The sequence below is a fragment of the Phyllopteryx taeniolatus genome, chromosome 10 (assembly GCF_024500385.1).
Source record: "Phyllopteryx taeniolatus isolate TA_2022b chromosome 10, UOR_Ptae_1.2, whole genome shotgun sequence".
Taxonomy (NCBI): domain Eukaryota; kingdom Metazoa; phylum Chordata; class Actinopteri; order Syngnathiformes; family Syngnathidae; genus Phyllopteryx; species Phyllopteryx taeniolatus.
The window spans coordinates 24,675,353-24,692,082 of record NC_084511.1 but is presented as its reverse complement, the minus strand read 5'-3'; the positions used below and the strand labels follow the sequence as shown (position 1 = coordinate 24,692,082).

Genomic DNA, 16,730 nt, shown 5'->3' with positions numbered 1-16,730 from the left:
TCGGGTCGCGGTGGCAGTAGCTTTAGCAGGGATGCCAAGACTTCCCTCTCCCCAGCCACTTCATCCAGCTCTTCTGGGGGGATCCCGAGGCGTTCCCAGGCCAGCCGAAAGACGGTCTCTCCAGCGTGTCCTTGATCGTCCCCGGGGTCTCCTGCCGGACATGCCCGGAACACCTCACCGTCAATGTGGAGGAGCAGCGGCTCTACTCTGAGCCCCTCCCGGATGACCGAGCTTCTCACCCTATCTCTAAGGGAGAGCCCGGACACCCTGCGGAGGAAACTCATTTCGGTCGCTTGTATCCGGGATCTTGTTCTTTCGGTCACGACCCACAGCTCGTGAGCATCGGTGAGGGTAGGAACGTAAATCGACCAGTAAATCGAGAGCTTCGCCTTTCGGCTTAGCTCCTTCTTCACCACAACGGACCGATACAAAGTCTGCATCACTGCAGACGCTGCACCGATCCGCCTGTCGATCTCCCGTTCCATTCTTCTCTCACTCGTGAACAAGACCCCAAGATACTTGAACTCCTCCACTTGGGGCAGGATCTAACCTAAGGCGGCTTTTTTCGAACATGTTGCAGCTAAATGCTCCATAATTGACATATAAAAACAAAGAAAGCTGCATGTCATATAAAAAAAACCAAAAAAAAAAACCCTGCAACGCATGGCAGCTCAGGGACCCGCTGCAGGAGTATAAAGGGCATCGTAGTTAACGGCCCTCTCCGCGTGGGGCTTGCGCATGACCTCATCTTATTCAAACACTTTCACGTGTGTGTGAATTATTGCCAAGTAAGTCCTATACAATGTGCTGAAATTCTTTTAGTCCCCGCAGTGCACACATCCCCGCGCCAAGGCCATTGTAAATGTTTAAGACAATCAACAGTGCAGCCTGGCAGTGCATCATCTACCACAAGGCTGCGCTGCTTGAGGCTATCATAAAAGTAAAAAAAAAAAATCGCCTTTACAGTGCAGGAAGAGTGAGGAAAAAGGGGGCGACATGTAAGGTTAGTGTGTAAAACGCAGTGAGCTCATGAACGTAACATTAATGTTAAGTGCTTGTAAAATGTCTCTTTACTCTGCATTACCTCAAAACCAGGGGCCAATGAGAAATGCGGTAAATAACCGTGCTGTTATTTCGAAGGTTTTTAATGATACAGTCCAGAACGCGGTAACCTGAGAGGAACACCGCACCTCCCGCCGATCAATCACAAACACGATAACGACTCGGTGTTCACAATTTAGCCCACATGCAGACTGGCATGCAAATACTTGAACTTCGCGCATATTTCTGGTTCGACATTTTGAAGTGAGTTCAGTAGCTTCATTTTGACAAAAGTAGGCCGTAGTTTACGTAACACGGCCCCTACAACAAATTTCTCCGCCCGTAACTTGGCAGCTCAGCGGGTTGAAGATTTGTCACTTTGAAGCCATGGCAGGTCTACAATCTCTGAAACACAATGTCAAAACGCAAAGGTCAGCAGAGCTGCAATGAGTTTTATTGGATGCGCAGATTAGCGTTAGTTAAAAATGTTAGCTCTTGATAGACAACACATACTTGATTGCTTGGAGTTGTCAAAGCGTCGGGGGTCGACTTGTGTTTGGTGACGTGCCCGCTGCATTGCGCCGCATGTATGGATCGGCACAATGGGGGTGGGGTGGCTGAGGGGGGGATAATACAAATTTACATAATTATGAGTTGGTATCCCGTTGTATTTCTGTCTGATCTATGTGCTTGTACAGCTGCCTCCATTACCCTTTTTTATGTCCGCAGTCTGGGGACGGAATACCTGTCGTTAATTTAATGGCCTCCTTGGCCACTTTAAACTGTGTGTGTGTGTGTGTCTGTGTGTGTGTGTGTGTGTGTGTGTGTGTGTGTGTGTACGGGGGGTTGAACTACCTGGCATCCAGCTGTGAAGTTCCTCTGGTCACCCAGCTATTGCTTCTGTCCAACGTCACAGAACTAACGTTTTTGTTAGTTTTCCGACTAAATACTCCTTAATTTAGTGGGCAATAAATATTTGGCTACTGCAATTAGAAAGGTAACAATTACAGTATCACAAAAAATAGGAGTTATTGCGACTTTAGAAGTAGTAGGATTGCCTAAATACCAGCGGCATAGTAGAACAAAGAGCTGTGGAGAGGGAAGTTGGAGGTAAATAGAGGTGTACATGATGAGAGAAGACTTTTCAAAAAAGTCATAAATCAAAAGAAACCTTTAAAGAGATTTTAAAGGTTTTTTTTTTTTTTTTCCAATTTTAAAATCAGGTGTCTTAAAACATGTTTGTGTCTTGCTTTTGTCAAACCCTTGGGGTTTGTGGATGTTTCTGCACGATATTATCATTATGATCATGTCATAGGCAGAGAAACGCAGTTATTATGTATATTAGCCCCACCGTTACATAAAAGTGGCACAGAATGTCTTCCTCTCGGACATATTTTTAGAACGAGGGAGATTTACTTGGTTTAGTTTCAAACTTGACGGGTGGGCAGGAACTCCACAGACCTAACTGTTTGTATACAAGCTGTTAAAAAAGTTCATCCAGCCATCCATCCATCAACTCCTGTTGGCTTCATAGGACCTCCTCTGTATCTCTATCTGCATTTGCATTAACACACTATGCTGATGACATTTTGCACGCAGGCCAAAAACATATAAAGGAATAATAACAAAAGGGAAAAACAGCAGTTTGGAAAAATAATTTCTGCTTCGATGGGAAGGCCATTAGTCATCCAGACATCAGTGAATGTTAAATCTTTCCCTGGAGAGGCGGGTGGAAGCGGCATCACTCCTAGAAACATTTTCCTCCACAAATGTTATGACAACCATGTCATTTTTCAGCTTGTTTTTAATACCACAAAGTCTTAAATATTTTTTTCTTGGGGAGGGAGGGGGGTCTGTCTGTGTAGCTTTTACCATTCCTCTGCTTTTGTCTCCGATAACTTTCCCTTCCATAAATACCTGCTATTCCTCCCGTTGTCCATTTACACTCCCCACAAACATTAGCAACACCCTCAGACAGTTCAGATGAGGCATTTTTGGAATAGCGTTAAACAAATTTGCTGGTAATTTGAAATCTATCTCAAGTTAGGTTTAAAACAAAATAAAAAGGATTGTGACAGAGAAATGATGGCAGGAACAATCCGTGTAGCTTCTTGGAACATAACACAACGCAACACTGTGGAACGATCACTCTTTATGTCTACACACTTTCATTCATCTGAGAGACTTGTTTTCGTGCCTTGGTAGGTGCTGCCGTTTTTGTAAGCAACAGAGTTCAAAAGTCCATATGAATTGCGTCTATGAATTGAGATAATTACAGTTGCTGTTTTTTTCCTCCTGATGGCAAAAGGAGGAGTTTATTTGTCTTTAAAGAAATGTATGCTTTGTTCCATCCATCCATCCATTTTCTGTCCCGCTTATTCTCACAAGGGTCGTGGCCGTGCTGGAGCCTATCCCAGCTATCTTCGGGCGAGAGGCGGGGTACACCCTGAACTGGTCACCAGCCAATCGCAGCGCACATATAAACAAACAACCATTCGCACTCACATTCACACCTACGGGTAATTTCGAGTCTTCAACCAACATACCACATATGTTTTTGGGATGTGGGAGAAAACCCACGCAGGCACGGAGCGGGGCCGGAATGTGGTAATAATGCTTACTTTGAATTGACTTGTATTAATTTGACAAGTTGATCTGTTTATTTTAGTACAGAATTGTACTGCCTCATACTGAGTACACTTCGCTTATCTGATTGAGCACGGTACTCAAATCCATCTATCAATTTTCAAGTGTTTATCATCCTTGCGATTGTGGCTCACCTAATTTTGACTACATTCTAGTATGTAAAAAAGGTGGTCTGAGAATTGGGCCTTGTGGCACACCCAAATTACTGTATGTTTTATCCACCTATCCATTTTCTGCAGTCCTTGTCACGGGTGAACTAGAGCTCATCCCAGCCTACTTTGGATGAGAGGTGAGATTGGGACCCAGAATCTCAGAGCTGTGAGGCCAATGTGCTAACCACGAGGCCCACCATACTGCCTGGGACACAAATCACAAGATGGAAAAAGAGATGCGTGGGATGAGGAATTAGGGGGAATGAAAGTCAATAAACGGATGTAATATGCTGGCTGCATGAAGATGAAGCTCAATTAGTAAGCACTTACACAAGCAGAAAAATACAAAGGATAAGTTATGAAGGGGAAGAAAAGCGGAAACAACGCTATTCTGCCCCTGTGCCATTTCTCTCGGAAATCCGAACACTCGACTGGGAGCACTCCGTGTGATTGGTGTAACGTTAGCCCAAGCGACCTCCCCGAGCACTTAACAGGGGAAATGACCACCACACTCTGGTTAATTTGCGCCAGTTAGCCGTCATGGCAACCACTGATGTCGTCGTATCGGGTGTTCTTTAATCAGGCTGTGGGCATGCTCTCAGGTAATGCCGGGAAACATGAGGAGGTGTGCGCATGCATGCGGTGTATTGGAAATTACCGTTGGCATTCTTATGATTTATTCTAACATAACCTCACTGAAGCAGAGTGAAAAAGCAGGATTCTGCAGTACATGTAATAATTCACAATAATTAAGTAGAATTTTGTAGAAAAGGTAATGTAATCAGTAGTACATTTCTATATTTTTGTGTGTACTTAAAATATGCTGTCCTAACTGCTTACCGTAATTTCTCATCCATAATGCGTGCCCATGTATAATGCGGACCCCAAAAGTTGACCCTTCTACCTATGTATAATGCCTTTTTTACAATGCATAATTTTGCTTCCACCCATATGATCAAAACATGAAGTATTATCGGTATTTTGATATTTTTTTTTCAAATAATTATTCTAAAGTTAAGCACGTTATATAAACACATTTTTTTTATTTACTTGCTCTTATTTTGAAATTCACAGCCCTACATTTATTTAGTAAATGAGAAAGGACACAGTTGTGCTCATATGTTTGATTACCCAGGCAGAATTTGTAAGATGTGTGCAATTCTTTTAAGAAAACATGAAGGACCAGGTGAAAGACATTTAATTTTAAAGAAATTAATGATGGTTGTTGTTCAGTCATCATTCATATTTAAAAAAAACAAAACAAAACAATATTTCACAAATTCATCCTGGGTATGTAAACTTATGAGCAGAATTGTACATATATGCAGTCATATGTACCCCTGACATATTGGAATGAAAGTGTGGTCTACAGCTTTTTCATAACATCGAGGTGGCATACTAGAATGAAAATGTACAACTTTTTCATAACCTCTAGGGGGCGGTGGCATAGTGGAATGAAAGTGTACAGCTTTTTCATAACCTCTAGATGGCGGCATACATTTATAAAATGTGAAAGTCTTGTTCATTTTCTCCTACACTTATGTATAATGCGCACTATTGACTTTTGACCATTTTTGGTTTATTTTGCATTATACACGAGAAATTACGGTAATTGTGTCCACCGTGTTTGTCGAGTGTGTTGTTCTTTTCCACATAATTTGGTTTTCCAGTTATGAATGTGAAATAGTTTTCCACTATATGTAAAATTTCCCACAGAAATACATAGATTTTTTTTCTCGTGTCCACCTTTGAACGGAAATGTTTTTATAGGCTTCTGATTTCAAAACTGGTTATTCATCAATGTGTTGTGTATACTGTATGTAATTACAGTAAATGAGGTAATCTTTCATTTATATGGGTTCACAGTCATAGCGGCGCTGCGTGGGAAGTCATAACTACGATGTGACAAAATGAGTTTGACTCCCCTGCTTTAGGGGGTGCGGTGAGCTGGGTGGAGTGACCAAGGAAGCGCACCTGGGAGCAATTGGTAAACAGCTCCCAGTCTTAAGCGCAGCATGCACACTACAATGATGTCAGACCTTTCCTCTTGTTATTTTGTTTTTAGCCATTTGTATCCTGTCTCGTCCCAGCAATATTGTGTCAAGTTTACTCTTAGTTTTTGTGGTCCCTTTTCCTATGAGTTTTGGTGTCTTTCTGGCGACTATCCTTGCTCCCTTTTCCCATCACCGTAAGCCCTGTTTTTCTGGTCTTTGCTTTTTGTTTGGGTGCTTTTGTTTGCTTTTGCCTTGCACCACAGTTTTTTCCTAAGTGTTTGGTAGCACCTTTTGCTCCCCAGTTTTAAATCTTTTTGTATTTAACCGTTTTATTTGTTACTTTAGTTTATTAATATTATTTATTTTAATAAACACTTGAATTATACATGCTCTGGTCCACAAAGGGAAAACAAACAAAAACAAGGTCCGGAGATGTTTCATGATGACACAAAGCAAATTGCCTTTTGCAAGACAAAACGCCACACATGAAATACTCACAAATTGTCAGTCTAATTGGCCAAATAAGCTTCCCATTTGTTCCACTGTTTTTCACCCAAATGTTTTTGGAAGCATATGGAGTAAGTCATTTGCTACAGACCATGTAGATTTGTTTAACAATGTTGATTAAAAATGCTAACAGTGGGTCAGTTTCTCTGGAGCCAAGGTTTTTAGAAGATAAATGTTGTTTTTGCATAGTCCTTCTGGATAATTTCCAAGATAAAGGGTTGTGAATGATCCAAAGATATTGAAACACAAAACATTTGAAACAATGTTTGATGCTTCCCAGTGTGTTTAGTTTCTGAATTATACAAGCTTTTGCGCACTGCATTACAATTTTGTTTCACTCTACCAAGGGTGTCCATCTTGTTTTCATTGTTAGCTGCAACATATTTATAACTGGCAGTGAACTCAACTCACTTCACAACAAGCAGTAGTTTAGCAGCGAGTGAACAATTTATTAAAAACAAAACAAACAAAAAAAAACAAACCCCAAAAGTCTTAAATCTGGTTAGTCACTCCCAGTTGAGGTTTACTGTTAAGCTAAACATAAAACGAAGAGTTTAATACTTGCACATATTGGGAAACGCCATAGATGAGCTAATGAATAGCATCTTTGTGGCAGTCTTATAAAGTTTAAAGCAATGTATATTTGAACACAAACTGTGCAGCATCACATGAAGACAGGCAATATAACAATACTCACAGGCATACATTCTTTAGCCTTTGCAGTAGTTGTGAAACTTATTAATTTGTCTTCATTTTAATGTGTAAAGATAATTTGAGATGCAAGTGTTTTTGTGTTACGAGCATGTTCACGGAACAAATTAAACTCCTATCTCAAGGCACCGCTGTACATGTATAATTGGTCAGGGTTTAACTCTACGACAAAATAAATCACAGTTTGGTACATGGTTTTAAGTTTGTGGTTCAGTTCACATCGGGTACAGTAAGGGAACAAAATGAAAAACCACTTATGTTTTGTACAAACAAGTAAAGATTTAATGACAAACTGAAATATCAACAGCTCTTTTCTTATTGAAACAATAGTTTGTCTTCTTTTTAGGAAGCAGACAATTGAAGCTGTAACAGTATGAATTATGCATTAAAAACTAGGAGAGATGCTGTTTATTAAGTTGTGTTTGTACTGCCCTATTTTTTTATATGTGTCTAGTCATCATGTCTTCTCGCCAGAAGCTGAGGTGCATTGTATTTGTTTACGAACTGGGTGTGTAACCGCACCCATCATACTGTATTACATAATTGCCCATGCATTTGATTATCATTTTTCTGACTAATTTTGAACAGAAAGAAAAATACTTTCTCAGGCCACATAAAATGACACGGAGGGACGGATCTGGCCCTTGGGTCACGAGCTTGACACCAGTGCACTTTCCGTCAGTTTGACACTTGTGCGCTTTACGTCAGCTTGCTTAAATCTTTTAGTGTTAATCACTAGCGCAAATGTGTCAGATTTGACAAATGTTATTAACTTTTCCTTTGCACTCAATTGAAGGCGAATCGAGATGCGCCAAAAGTTCCCTCTCGCCCAAAAAGTGTCCGATGGAGATCATAAAAATGCTGTCGCCGCCACTGCCATGGTTCCAAATGAAAACCTCTTGGTGTGGCTTTCTGCTCTTGTCAGAGGCTCACTGCTGGCTCTTGCGAGCTGTCATTATTTTTCAAAAACACATTCGCATGCCACAGGAAGCAACCGCTTTATGGGGAAACATGGTCTCAATTTTGAAAACCCAAATGATACAAGTACCGTGGCACCACTATGGTTCAGTATGTGTGGCCAACTTGAAAACCATTGTTCTGACGCAGTAAAAGCTACCCATGTGGTTTGTACCTGGATGCATGCCGGCGAAAAATCCCCGTCCCCGCAATGGACGTCTGGCTCGGGGAAAGAATGAGTAATGCTCTCACTTCTCTTAGCATTGTTATGATATTAAGACGTACATGTTTACCTCAGCAAATAATCGCACAATCGCCGCTAATTTGACAGCTCGGCTTAATGGGTGTACGCTGGGCTTCGCCTCATGTTGGAGAGAGTGACAGAAAATGGGGAGAAGAGAAGCTGGAAGGTAGCCTGTTTCTGAACCGTGGAACACTTTGGACCTGACTCGTCTGGATCAATGATATTTTTTTCCTCGGAAAGGCTATCCCAACACGACCAAACCGCACATTTACGGGTCGATTAGTGCCTCACTTGTTGCTTGAAGCTTGGAACCAGATGTTGGATTCAGGCAATGGCAAAAACTAATACATTTTAGGAAGTATGTAATTGAGAAAAAGTTTTACATTCGTACTTTTTTTGCTTCGTAGGAATGAGTAAAACCGAACGATTCATACTGTACATAGACCAGATACTAGGAAAATATCACACTTGGGCGATCTTTTATCTATTTTTGTGTCTGGGCTGACTATTTGTCATTCGCTGTGTAAATAATTTGGTTCGTCTCTGTTTTATATCAAGAGGAACCACCCAATTGCAACCCTGTTAACCCGGTCTAGTCTCCACTCTGCTCTATTAATGGTGAGTCACATTAAGTATACCTTGGCCAAATCCCAATTGTCTGGATTTAAGTGGGCCATCATGGACTCGGAACCACCCTCATTCAAAAAAAACCTCCTGCTTAGAATGACCACTTTCAAAAGCGACATGAGAATGCTAACGGTTTGGTTGTATCTCGGCCCAGAGTCAGTACCCAACGGTACTGTTAGAAGCTTGCTAGGAAGTTATTAAGACGCGTTACAATTAAGCCCTTTAGTGTGGTATGGTTGGGCTCAAACCAAGCAACACAAATGGCAAATTCGTCAGAGCGCTGTGTCTAGCTACACGCTAGGCAAGTGAACCGTACTGTACCACTGCAACTGGTGGTCTTGCTTTAGGGTGCCGAAAAGTGGGACGGTTATGGTCGGATATTTTGGGACCTATTTACGATGGAAACAATGGCACACTGAATCCAACTGTACACTGCTTTCACCACACTTTCACCAGGGTTTCTCCCCTTAGCTTGCATTCCAAACTGACAATCCTGACTGGCATGTCACGAGTTGAACACGCGAGTACAGTATGCTGCCATGTTGATTGAACACTTGTAAGGAATGTAGAAATGGGACGGGACGATTCTCTATTTCGAGTCTCTGACGCTGTAGTGGTTCACTCGCGTAACTTCCGTGCCGGCAGATTGGGTTCAGATCCCACTTAGTGACAGTGGGAATGTGAGTATGAATTGTTGTCCCTCTCGAGATGTACGCTGTGATTGACTGGCGACCAGTCCAGGGTGTCGTTTACCATTTTGGCAATAGTCAGCTGGGTTAGGTTCCAGCTCAGTGCAATCCTGAACAGGATAACCGGTATTGAACGAAGCTAAACGTGCTCACATTATGAACTTAAGATACTTGCATTGTGTTGTCATCCATGAAGGCTGAAAACAGTAACCTATGGCAAGTGGATTCAACATTTGATTTCAAAGGTATTTTTTTATTTTTTATTTATTTTTCGTAAATACATTTTCATTCAAGATATCTGTAACAGAATTATGACTCGTCAAAACAACAGATAGGGATGTCTGTAAGTCAGTCTTGCATAGTCAAAAAGAATATTTCAGATATCCACAACTATGGGTACATTTCGCCTCGGACAAGTGACGTCACTTTTGCCATTCATGTGTGGGGTTTCTCATTACAGATGCTGTATCTACAGTTCACCTGCAGATATCCTCCAGTGAATTACGAATATCTGCAACTGAATTGTAGAGTTCTGTAACTCCAGTTGGAGATATACAACCCCATTTTGACTAAGCTGTAATTTGAATTATGACACCTCGTTCGGTTATAATTGAATTTAAAATATCTGAAAAAGGGACATGTAGATATCTTGAATGGAACTGAAATTATGACTAGTCAGAATCAAATGTTAGATATCTTTAAATGGGGTTACAGATATCTATAATTCCGTTGCAGATATCCGTAATTCACATATTAGTTGATATCTGCATTTGCGCGTTGAAACGTAGTTGCGGATATCTGAAATGTTCTTTTTGACTTGGCAAGACTAAATTACAGGTATTCACAAAACATTTCCGGTCTAGCTGTGAAATGTTAAGAGGGCTTGCCATAGTAACCACCCTATTAAGATAAAATACGGAGTAAAACACATAGGTATCTCTTTTCAAATGTAGGGAGTAAAAGTAAAAAGCCATCAGAAAAATAAATTCTTAAGTAAATTACAGATTCCTGAAAAATCTACTTAATTCCAGTAACAAAGTAGGCCTACTACCCACCACTGAGAAAATGTATGGATGGAATTCTGTATTTCAGTTCTCTGGCTATAAAAAAAAGTAAAAGTATAGTCACAATTCACCATGGGGAATCCTGAGGCTCCAGTGATCCTGTTCTGCCCTTACAACCCGTCATGAACTTTTGGGGCTATGTAGATTCCACGGCATTCCAGATATATACTTTACATTAAATATAGATCTGCCCCACAAGGCAAAGAAAACTGTGGGCATTCCATCACCGCCCACAGGATTCTTGACATATCACAGTTTTTAATACAGGCCAGATATGAGAACCGCTGCACATGTATTTCACTGGGTACGATCAAGCTGACACATCCCACTTACTGATATATCGCCGATGATGAATGAATGTGCCTGACTTTATTTTTAAGAACAGAATTGTGGGAAATGCTCGACGTCCACGGATGACGCGAGTACGTCGCCTGACCCACGCCGCATCTGGTGCCGACACGTTTAGATTGATGACAATGTGACCGCATCCTTGATTACGCGCGCAACAAACCGGCATCCTAAAATTGCTCGGTGTAAGTAACCCAGGTCGCTTTACACCACAGCGGAGCTTGTGAGACTGAAAGGGACATGGTTCATCTTGGCGGGGAACAAAGTCAAAACATTTCGCCCGTTGCACTATACAGTATATGGATTTAAATTGAGGATTACACGGAGATAGTCTGTGGAAATTTTAAATTAAAAGGGACAGAGGCCAAGAGTGGGTGATGGTTACAAATTGCTTAAGTTACACAAGGGGATCGCAGTGAGGCATCATGTGATGACCACAGTACGCCAACAAGGCTTATCAGTATTAATGCATTGTATCATATTTGCGTAGTTAAGCGACTCCTCAGTCCAGCTGGCATCTTCCTCCCTCCTGACTACTTCATTGTGTCTGCTGTTCGGCACAATGAGAACATGAGAGCTTTGATGCAGAGCAACACTGCGATCAACTAACTGCTCGGCATCTGCCAAACATTTGAGCAGCGTCTCAAATTCACTCAGGCATAAAGGCTCCCACTCGCAAAGAGTGGAGATGTAACTACTTTCTGGAGAAATTGACCCTTATTTTTTTTTTTTTTTTTTTTTTCTGTAAAAAAATTCCCCTCGAAGTCCACAAGAAAACCAAAATATGTTTTTAAAAAGTGGCTTTCTTCAGTGCAGACACAGTCGCTCCAGTTTTTCTTTCTTTTTATTTTTAAACTGTTTAAATGTCTTTGGGAACAAAATAGAAACCCCACAGCGTTGAGTCAAGATTTACTGAGTGAGAAACTGTCCCGCTGTATTTACTTAATTCATAATTTGGAGTTTAAGCACGCAAAAATATGAAAATCAATTGAACTCTGCATGACAAGGGGCAAGCTAAACTGCCACCCACACTCACTTTGGCACACTTTTCTAACATCGTTAAGTCAAAGTCAGATCCCATCCATCATTAACATGGTGTTTTCTTCCCTTGCACACTTCATTGCTACCACTAATAGCTCCATGACACTCTAATAAAGAATACATAACTGAACACAACACACAAACCCTCAAAGTCTCACTCACAAAGCATATATATTGTAACAATAATTGGATTGAGTGGTGATACAAAAAAAAAGGGAGCTAAGCAGGGTCATGTAACTACCGATGAAGACTCAGCAAGCTAAAGGAAATACAGTATTTCCTCAAATAGTAGATGTAATAGATGCGTTATTTTGCTGTAATCAGAGTGTCTTATCCACTTAATAAAAATGTGCGCCTTACTCCAAATAGAAGCTTCTGTTTTTCCAGGAAGAAAAAGTAAACTGTAATTACCTCAGTTCATAGATGCTGTCCTTCACACGCGGACATTAAAGCTTTAACTGCTGATTTAACAATTGAGCTTTGTTAAAACGGTTCGAATCTCGGCTGCTGCCTTCTTGTACTTGTGTAACCTTTCTCTGGCTACACTGGCTTTCTCCCACATTCCCAAAACATATTTGGTTGGTTCATCGAAAACTCAAATTGTCCATAGGGGTGAAAGTGAGTGAATGGTTTTGTTTATATTTGCTCTGCAATTTGCCCTTTTTTTCCCCCGTGCACTTTCTGTAACGCTCTAAAATGTGACATGGCACTAAAGCAATGGCTAATAGGAAAGAAGTAATTGGTGTCAAGGAAGTATGTTGAAGTGATGCATCTCGACTGAGAGACTGCTGGTTTTGTATGTTGGGTAGGAGCCAAGTTTAGACTGGGTTGTTAGTGGAAGTTACGGAGAAATTTCACCGCATGCACATGCACATTTCTGGTGCATAAAAAAATAAATCTGCAAGCCCTGTACCTCATTCATGTATATTGTAATTTTTCATCCATTTATAATTGAATTCATTTTCCTACATTTGTAACTATCTATCCATCCATTCATCCTCTTCTGCTTATCTGAGGTCGGGTCGCAGGGACGCCCAGACTTCCCTCTCCCTAGCCACCTTTTCTAGCTCTTTCGGGGGGTCCTGAGACGTAGGCTCTCCAGTGTGTCCTTGGTCATCCCCGGAGCCTCCTCCCGTTGGACCGTGTCCGGAACACCTCACCGTGGAGGCGTCCATGGGGCATCCTAACCAGACGAACAAGCCACCTCATCTGGCTCCTTTCAATGCGGAGGAGAAGCGGCTCGACTCTGAGCCCCTCCCGGACGACTGAGCTTCTCATCCTATAATCTGTAAGTCATTTATTTTTAAGAGCAAAGTTCTAATATGAGTTTGATGATATGACAAGATGAAATGTAATGATATTAAAGTGTTTTGGGATTGGCAATTATAAAGATTTTTGGGGTGTGAATTACTCACATTTTTTTGGGGAGGGGGGGTTATTCGCAGAAGGTTTCATTTCCTATCCCCCAGAAATACATAATAATAATTATTAAAATAAGAATAAAATGCAAACATAGGCCTAGAGTGCAAACAATGTTTAATAATTCACGTTGGGCAAGCCACAACATGCTCATTAATTCCAAAACAAATAAATATTCCAGATCAAACGAATAAAGAAAAAGTCCAGATTTTATTTGTGTCAGGTTGGTCTTATATATTCCACTAGATGTCACTGATTCCCATTTACAAGGCCTTGTTGTGTTCAAACCTCAAGCAATACACCCCACCAGCTCAACAATTAGTTTTTCATTTTTCATATTTATTAAAACTGACACTGGAAATAATAGACTTTGACTATTATGTAATCAAACACCGACTCTGATTGACACAGGCCCTGTTTCAAGTGGCGTACCCAAGTCATGGTTTGGACGCTCTTTGCCCAATTCATGTGCTATGTAGGGCACTGGCAGAGCTTATCTCTCTTATTTATCCTGCACTGATCCACTGTAGCTTTGCCTGGAAGCTGTAGCCTAGGCAGGAATTCAGAGTTGTGACAAGGTTTATGTTGGCTCAACCGCCTGAAACTGGAGCCGAGCCCTGCAATGCAGTCAAATAAATCACGTAAAGAGCGGAACGGCGTGTAGAAACACAAACAAATAGCTTTGTGCAAAACAGTCTTTCCAATAATGTGTTATTTCTTGCCAAGAGAAAGGCCGGACACCCAGTTAAAGAGAGCTAGCTCTATGCAACGACACATTCAACGAAGCCTGTGTCCCCCAATTCCAAATACATGTCAGATACATTTAAAGTCAATTTATAGTTTAAAAAAACGCACACCGATTTGAAGACTGTGTTGTTTGGTGTCATTATGCGCTCAAAAAATTTCATTCAAACAATTGAAGCACCGTCATACGAGACGTCCAAGTCCTTCCCTCCAGTGTTTGAACAATAGCTGCTTTTCGAGGGCTAGTATGATGAAGGACGGCAAAATCTAAGACAGACGAGATGGCAGACAGCTGGAAATGTTGATGAAGCTCCATGAAGACTTTGCCAACATTTTTTGCTTGTCTATCACATGTGGCAAGATACAATTGAGGAGGGAGGGTGATGGACATTGTGGCTTAAAAACGTTTGATGGTTTCAGTTTCACTTATGTCAAAGTTGTACAGAAACACTCTACAATACTGGGTATTGGTTATGCTTACGTAAGACAGGCAGCACAGTGACCAAGTGGTAACCACGCCGACCTCACAGTTTGATGTCGTGGGTTAGAATCTGTGTGGAGTTTGCATGTTCTCCCAGTACTAGTGTGGTTTTCTCCGGCTTCCTGTCACCTTCCAAAAACATGCACGTTTGGTGCATTGAAGATTAAAAATTGTCCTTAGGTGTGAATGTGAGTATGAATGGGTGTTTCTCTATATGTGCAACCAGTTTGGGATGAACCCTGTCTCTCGTCCAAAGTCAGCTGGGAGCCTCCAGTTCCTTCAAGACAAGCGCGACAGAAAATTCATGGATGGATAAACCATATACTGCACAATGGGTGTGGAACAAGGCTCAATCTTCAGACCACTATTTTTACATACTAGATAGAATGTTGTCGAAACTATCAGTGATGTCGTTTGTAAGTATGTAATAATGATAATGTAATAATGATACATTCAAACGGGTCCACAGTCATAACAGCCCTCTCAGGGAAACCATAACAACAGTATGGTCTGTGACAAAAATGAATTTGACACCCCTGAGGTAGAATAACATGGTTTATTAGGTGTTAATGTCAGTAAATTCTTGCTTGTCTAAATGTGCCTTACAATTGGCCGGCGATCAGCCCAGGGCGTACCACGTTTCATGCCAAGTCAGCTATGACAGGCTCCAGTTCATCTGTGACAAGCTCTATAGAATGGAATGGATGGATGGATAAACGATACACACTACAATGGGTGTGCCACAAGGCTCAATCCTTAGGCCACTGTTTTTACATACTGGAATGTGATCAAAACTATCATGGATGTAATTTGTGCAATCAGATTTTACATTTACAAACCTCAATTTTTGGAATATACATTTCGGGAGATTCCCATGTTATTCTGACTTTCATACAGTGTAAATTAAGATAAGATGGACTAACATTGTTGATTAGGTGTGAATGTAAATATGAATGGTTCTTCGTCTGGCTGGCGACAGGAGTATATGGACCATGAGCCAGCCCGTAAAATCAAATATAGTAGCGACTTAGGTTTATATACTGTAGCTTTCAAGGGACTAGTCTGTTAAGCAATTACACATTATACAGTATAAAAAGGAAAGACAAAGATTTGTGTTTTTACGCTCCAAAATGTCATACACATTGTATTTTCAGAGGCATAAAACACCATAACGAACACTGGCCAATGTTAATCATTTATAAATGCTGTTGAACCGTATTGAGGACAAATGGAAAATGGATGGACGGATTGACATTTCAAAGAGTTAAAATTTTGCTATTTTTATTGTTAGGGCAAAAAAAACCCATCAATTTCAAGTCAACCTTGTCAATATTCTCATTGGAGACACTCACAAATCAGTCAGTTGGTGTTGAAATATACAAGGCGGTACAGAAAATATGTGAAAATATGTGCTTTTGTGGAATATTTTTGTCCCGCAAGATGGTCGCCACTTGGACGGATTGACATTTCAAAGAGTTCAAATTGAGCTATTTTTATTGTTAGGGCAAAATAACATCAAATTCAAGTCAACCTTGTCCATATTCTCATTGGAGACACTCACAAATCAGTCAGTTGGTGTTGAAATATACAAGGCGGTACAGAAAATATATGAAAATATGTGCTTTTGTGGAATATTTTTGTCCCGCAAGATGGTCGCCACTTCATAGCTGGAATTTTTGGGTTTGGGTTGGGAAGGGCCATTTTTGAGTCCTTACACACATTCTTCATACCCCCACTGCTGTGACACACCAGCCGGCTAGGTCTCATTTTTACCTTCCGACGAATATTCCACCCCCTGAACTTCCAGGGAGACGAATAGGCTGGCGAAGACAAATTCAGTTCTCTCCACTTGACCTGGAAGGTAACTTGCATTCAAGTGGGTGATGCAACCCAGCTGTGATAAACAATGACACCGTTCCGACACAAAGCATAAGGCTGGAACCAGTTATGAGGTCACATCGTTGAAATGCATTCAGAGGAAACAGGTGGTCTGCGGCCACAAGTGTGTCCGCATTCATTAGTATGCACTGTGAAACACTCCCAGGAAGAACCGATTCACATTTTT

General features: G+C 41.1%; 1 long non-coding RNA gene across 3 annotated transcripts in view; it reads left to right on the top strand.

Annotated features, from left to right (window-relative positions):
• The window catches only part of LOC133484831 (uncharacterized), a 33,947-nt gene that overhangs the window by 12,318 nt on the left and 4,899 nt on the right, over positions 1–16,730 (top strand). For all 3 annotated transcript variants that reach the window (XR_009790508.1, XR_009790506.1, XR_009790507.1), the window contains one exon: positions 13,038–13,309. This is a non-coding gene — a long non-coding RNA (uncharacterized LOC133484831). The remainder of the gene's footprint in view (positions 1–13,037; positions 13,310–16,730) is intronic.